Below are 7,374 nucleotides of genomic sequence, written 5' to 3' on the forward strand. Positions count from 1 at the left end.
CCTGTCTCTCTCTGTCTCTCTCTCTCTCCCCCCTCTCTCGCCTCTCTCTCTCTGTCTCTCTCTCTCTTCCCCCCTCTCTCGCCTCTCTCTCTGTCTCTCTCTCTCTTCCCCCCTCTCTCGCCTCTCTCTTTCTTTCTCTCTTCCCCCTCTCTTGCCTCTCTCTCTCTGTCTCTCTCTCTCCTCCTCCCTCTCTCGCCTCTCTCTCTCTGTCTCTCTCTCTCTCTCCCCCCCTCTCGCCTCTCTCTCTGTCTCTCTCTCTTCCCCCCTCTCTCTGTCTCTCTCTCTCCCCCCTCACCTCTCTCTCTTCCCCCCTCTCTCGCCTCTCTCTGTCTCTCTCTCTCTCCCCCCCCCCCTCGCCTCTCTCTCTCTGTCTCTCTCTCTTCCCCCCCTCTCGCCTCTCTCTCTGTGTCTCTCTCTCTCTTCCCCCCTCTCTCATCTCTCTCCCCCCCCCGCCTCTCTCTCTCTGTCTCTCTCTCTCTCTTCCACCCTCTCTCATCTCTCTCTCTGTCTCTCTCTGTCTTCCCCCTCTCTCGCCTCTCTCTCTCTGTCTCTCTCTCTCCCTCTCTCTCGCCTCCTCTCTCTCTCTCTCTCTCTCTCTCTCTCTCTCTCTCTCTCTCTCTCTCTCTCTCTCTCTCTCTCTCTCTTCCCCCCTCTCTCTGTCTCTCTCTCTTCTCTCTTTACCCCTCCCTCCCTCTGTCTCTCTCTCTCTCTTTACCCCCTCCCTCCCTCTGTCTCTCTCTCTCTCTTACCACCTCCCTCTCTCTGTCTCTCTCTCTCTCTCTTTACCCTCTCTCTCTCTTGGTCTCCTTACGGCTGGGTCTCATTTGATGGTGACATCAGCAGGTGACAGATGGCGACCTAGCCGCCACTGCTCACTGTAAAGCGAGTTTTAATCAAGCGTAAGTGTGTGTGAGAGATGCTAATTACTCGCCGCAGGCTAGGATAGCCACTGAGTCCAGCACTCAGAAGAAAAAGTGTTTGTGAGTGTGTGTGTGTGTCAGCGTGTGTGTAAGCGTATATTTGTGTATGTGTGTGTGTGTGTGTGTGTTTGTGTGTGTGTGTGTGCGTGTGTGTGGGTGTGTGTGTGTGTGTGTGTGTGTGTGTGTGTGTGTGTGTGTGGTGTGTGTGTGTGTGCAGGTAACAGACCAGTCACCCAAGTGAGTCTACATGAGAACATTATGTCCACTTTATCCCCCCCCCTTAGTATCCACTGTAGTCCACTATGAAGCAGTGATCTTCTCTATAACTGCCATATATGGTCCAAGATCAGCACTCTTATTCCACTCTTTATGAATAATGGATTTGATGAAAGACTAATGGAGATAATGGACAACCCTGCCCAGTGCCCCACTGCAATTCAATTGTGCTGTGTCACAAAGCTTGTCCCTCGCAATCGCGCAGTGTCAGAATGTTTCACTTTTTCAGAACCCCCCCCCCCCCCCCCCCCCCCCAAATGAGATCAGTGTGAATGGCAGGGGAATCTATCTCCCTCCCTCGGACTCATTCTGTTCTCGCTCTCTCTCTCTCTCTCTCTCTCTCTCTCTACATCGCTCTCTCGTTCTGACTCTCTCCATCAAAATGGGCCATTATCATACTTGGGTCAATTGTAACATTACACAAAGCGACTGTAAAATTAGACTTCCCCTCTTGTCATCGAGCAGACGTTATCTGGAGTCGGAGCCAAAGGTCAAGCATTGATCCGGGAGGAAGCTCATTTAATGTTCACATCTGGGTTCCTGTCGTATCAACGTCCAGCAGCGAGGGAAGAGAGGAACATCTTCACTGGCGTGATAATGATCAGATAAGGAAAACGGTAATTAAGATGGGGAGGACTACAGTCTGGTCTTACAGTCCAGATAGAGAGAGCTGGTCTGGAGATGGGAAGGACAACAGTCTGGTCTTACAGTACAGATAGAGAGAGAGAGCTGGTCTGGAGATGGGGAGGACTATAGTCTGGTCTTACAGTTCCAATGGAGGTTTTTAACGGAGATTAGTGATGTAGGCTACAATAGTTCTATTCATTGCAGATAATGGATTCCAGGATAGCATTTTCAGACATGTATTTGATGGAGCTGACACTTGATTTAGAAATTGTACAACATTCTTCTAAATGAAGGAACTTTAAAATGGTTAATGGCGGACCTAGTACCCAACTCAAGAACAATGAACTGAATCCTTACTTGATATAACTTAAACGTTCATGTATTCATCAAACATGGTGCTCCATCTACAGCTGGGAAGGGACCTCTACTGTTTAAGAATGAATAGCTGAGGATCATTTTTCTTTCAATAAATTGTTCCTGATATAGTCTTGCTTGGCCAATTGAAGTTTAATGCTAAATCATTGCTGTCTGATCTGTTAATTGCTCATCACTTCTGCTGTCTAAAAGATTGCACTGGTCTTCTCCTACTAGTACTGACTTTGCTGATAACTTCTTTATTGACAAAAAAAATACTTACTGCTGTGATATGTGTTTGTCTCACCTAGCTATCTTAAGATGAATGCACTGACTGTAAGTCGCTCTGGATAAGAGCATCTTCTAAATGACTAAATTGTCAAATGTAAACGTGTCTTTACAATAGGTCAATGGGAGATTTGCATTGTGATAATTTGAGTATCATACAGTATGTTCCTCTCAGAGTAAGGTTCAGTCCAACATCTGCAAGGACAAAGAAAATATCTCATTTGTGAGTGGAGTGGAGTGGAAGAGAGGACAAAGAGAAGGTGAGCTGAGAGAGAGAAAGGAGGAAGGACAGACAGACAGAGACAGACAGACAGACAGACAGACAGACAGACAGACAGACAGACAGACAGACAGACAGACAGACATAGAGAGAGAGAGAGAGAGAGAGAGAGAGAGAGAGAGAGAGAACGAGAGAGAGAGAGAGACAGAGAGACAGACAGACAGACAGACAGACATAGATACAGTCAGACAGAGATACAGAGAGACAGAGAGACAGATAGACAGACAGACAGACAGACAGACAGACAGACAGACAGACAGACAGACAGACAGACAGACAGACAGACAGACAGACAGACAGACAGACAGACAGACAGACAGACAGACAGACAGACAGACAGACAGAGAGAGAGAGAGAGACAGACTGACAGACAGAGATGGTCCCTCTCCCTGGCTGTCACAGTCCGTTTCCACACAGAGTATTAGACGTGTTTGCAAAACAACAAGACAATGATGGCACAGTCTGCTAGCCCGAGGGATGGAGCTGGGTAGACGGCATGAATGTCACGCCTGTACAGAAGCAACTAGACACCACTGACCAGAGGGAGAGAGAGAGGGGGGGGGGGGGGGGGGGGGGGGGGGGGAGAGTGAGGGGGAGAGAGAGAGAGAGAAAGAGAGAAAGAAAGGGAGGTGATGACAGAAAGAGAGCGAAGAGAGAGAATAAATAGGAAGAGGGGTCAGTGGAGGCAGACAAAAGGCAGTCAATTAAAGAGGAGAATGGATGGATGGCCTATTAGACCTGAGATGACACCTGCATCACCCTCTATCGCCCTCTCTTTCCCTCTCTTTCCCTCCCTCTGCCTTCATTCCAGCGGAAGATAATGTCAGCTTTTGGCCCTGGTTCATCCGTCTCACATCAGAACACTGTTGTACACAACAACTAACTAACTGTACTGTAAAACTCAATACTGTCACTGTGTGTGTGTGTGCACACGTGAATGGGCGCGTTTGTGTGTGCATCTGTGTGTGTGTGCATCTGTGTGTGTGTGTCTATCAAATCAACAAGTGTCGATACTGTAAGCAATTCACACACGAGGACCCAAAGACATCTTCAATAGGGTTTGTGAAGCCTGGCTGGTATGTGAGGACACTACAAGCTGGTGGAACTGGAGTCAACAATAATATAGCAATCATAGGGAATCAGTCCTAATGTCAGTTTTTGTCCCATTTATTGACTCACCATGGAGAAGGACATTTGTTTGTCGATACATTTTGTGGTGATGGGTGCCTCTCAGTGATACAGCAACTGTGGGCTGTGGGAGGGACACAGGGGCGTTGACTACATAGGCCTTTCTCTATTATGGTCTGTAGCTATGGGGAATGTAATGTGGAAATGTGACATGGAGGTGGACTGTAGGTAGCCTTGGTAGGGTTTGCACACACACATACACACATAGGGAGAACCTGTCACTCTGACTTGATGGTCAACCATCCAGCGGAGCAGTAACAGAGGACCAGGGGACGGAGTGGCCCATTTAACCAGTCAGTCACCCAGGGGACGCTCTGTTACATTAACCAAACATCACAGAGATAATACTTGAGTGGCTATGTATTCTCTGTTACGTTAGCCCGCAAAAAATATATATGTTTTTATTGTCACACACCAGATAGGTGCATTGAAATGTGTTGTTCTACAGGGTCAGCCATAGTAGTATGGCACCCCTGGAGCACATTAGGGTTAAGTCATCTATGGTATTTGAACCAACAACCTTTTGGTTATTGACCCAAAGCGCTAACCTACCAAGCTAAAAGACACAGCATAGCATGTCGGCTCGGCTATTTGAACCAGCAACCTTTCGGTTTGTGGCCCAATGCTCTATCCACTAGCCTACCTGCCGCCCTCAACGACATAGCATAGAGATATATAATACTAGAGTGGAAAGATTATTTGTTACATTAGCCAAACAACACTCTATCCAACATAGAAATATGCAATACTAGAGTGGCTATATCATAACTCTGAAAGGTACTGATGTTTTTCTTTTTTTCTGTGGTTCCCAGTTACATCCCTAGTGTGCTCCTTCCCCCATCCTCTCTCAGAATTAGGCCCAATGACACAAAGAATCAGATTCTCATTTAAAGAACAGGCTAAAGATATGAAGTGGTATTGAGGAAGCTGAACATGAAAGAGAAGGAAAAAAAAGCCACATGAATTTAGCATAGCTTCTTATCTTAGGACCCTGGCAAAAACATTCCTAGCTGATTCATTTCAGTGAGGCTCCCCAATACAGCATGTCTTCCTAGTCAATCCTAGCGTATGTGTGTGTGAGTGTGTGTGAGTGTGTGTGTGAGAGAGAGAGTGTGAGTGTGTGTGTGTGCGCGCGCGCGCGTGTGTGTGTGTGTGTGTGTGTGCACTTCCTATACTATCTTTGAAGTAGGTTTACAGTAGGTCTAAGTACAGAAACATACCCATTGCTCATGTCATGGCTAAATGCCAAGAGGGGAAGTCCGACCCAAGTTAAGCGTGCGTAAATGGAACGTAATTCCCTCTTTATGCACTTTTCGCTCTAAGCGTATTCTGACCTTGAACTTATGCTTGAGACTAGCATACTATTTACCCTCTATTCCTTTGGGGATTCATTTCAAAATCCGTCCGGGTAAGCAGGACATCTGGTGATGACTTCAGAACTGGCCACTAGGGACAACAGTGAGAGCTATTACCATGAAGTAGTCTTGGGTTTTGTTAGGGCATTGTGGATGGGTGTAGGCTGCAAGCTCCGCCTCCAAGGGTTGCATGTTCAATCCTAGTGCTAGGCACTAATTTTAGATTGTTTGGTTTTAATCCTATCCCAAACCTTAACCTTTACCTTAAAGCTTCAATATGTAATTTTTGGGGAGACCCGACAAAATTCACATAGAAAGTGAGTTATCGATCTGTCATTCTCATTGAAAGCAAGTCTAAGAAGCGGTAGATCTGTTCTATGTGCGCTATTTCTATGCTTCCTGTTCTTAAGTTTCATTTTTGCATCTTTTAATTTGTTTTTGTACACCAACTTCAAACGGCTGAAAATAAAATATTTTTGGTTATGGAAAATATATTTCACAGCGGTTTAGACGGTACAATAATTCTGTACACTATACTTGCTTGTTTTTGTCACTTTGTCACAAACTGAAACTGAAACTGAAAAATTTGCAACCAGGAAATGGCAGAGCGATTTCTGCATAGTGCAACTTTAACCATTCAGAATTAACGCCTAAATTTAACCGTGGAATTGTTTTTGTTTTAAGCCTATCCTAAACCTTAACCATTCAGAATTAATGCCTTAACCTTCTAAATTTGACGTTTATGGACAGAGACTGTGAGAACTTGTTGCACATATACACAGTTTATACAGTTCACACACACAAACAAACACACACATACACACACACAGTTTATACAGTGCACACACACACACACACACCCACACACACACACACATACTTTCCACCCACACACACTGTACAGCACGGCGTGAGCTCTGACAAGTATTGTACCACACTGTGTATATGATGTGACTCTATCAAACAAACACTTGCAGCAGAGTACATTGATCTGTGTACTTAGATTACAGTATCAAGAAGTCAATGTGTCAACCTGATCTATAATGTATGAACAGATCTAGCAGGGTTGAATATGCTCTGTCTGATTTGCTATCTCTATTGCGATGGTGTTAAAATGGGCAGGGTTAAAAACAGGCAGAGCAGAGGTAAACAGTGAATGGTCCCTAACTCACACGGCTGTTTTCTCATTATTATTAATTCACATAATTATTAATAATCTGTCTCACACACACGTACTCTTGCACACACTAATGAATGCAAGCAGACGCACACACACATGCACAAACACACACACACACACACACACACACACACACACACACACACACACACACACACACACACACACACACACACACACACACACACTAAATAATGCCACACACACAATCACACACACACACACACACACACACACACACACACACAAACACACACACTCTCCTCTCTCTCTGTCTGTCTGTGACTCTGTCTCTCTTCTGTCTCGCTACGGAGGTTTCATGAGGGTGGTTGTGTGTGAATAATGTTTTGGTTTGTGAGGAGGTCTCAATGAAGAGCATCAAATCAAAAAGCTTCTCTCTCATGCTCTTGAGGAGGAGGAGAAGGAGAAGGAGAAGGAGGAGGAGGAGGAGGAGGAGGAGGAGGAGGAGGAGGAGGAGTAGGGTGGAGGGAGGAGAGATAGAGCAAAATGTTCCCTCATGTGCCTTCACCATTCCTGACCTTCAGTCGACTCCGAGCCACACAGAGCCACAGGACCTTTACGGGTCCTCTCCAGGGACAGTTTCACAGAAACAATCATACATTACTTCTGACCCAGCAAACCACAGGGACCCCACTGAGTGACAGTGACAAAGAGCGATGGGGCCGCGAAAATAGGAGAGGCGTATCTAGAAATCACATCTGCGGATGATACAACCCCAATGGAGCAAACATGCTGTCGTCACCATACTACACCGTCAGTTGAAAAAGTATAATTTTCTGTTGGATATTTTTCAAGGGTCATCTACAGTATCCTTTGATGACTGTAACTATCATTCTTTTCTAGTTATTCTGGAAGAGAAAGCGGACTAAAACAGTGATGGACTAT

Source organism: Coregonus lavaretus (genome assembly GCF_964263955.1).
Source record: "Coregonus lavaretus genome assembly, chromosome: 33".
NCBI lineage: Eukaryota > Metazoa > Chordata > Actinopteri > Salmoniformes > Salmonidae > Coregonus > Coregonus lavaretus.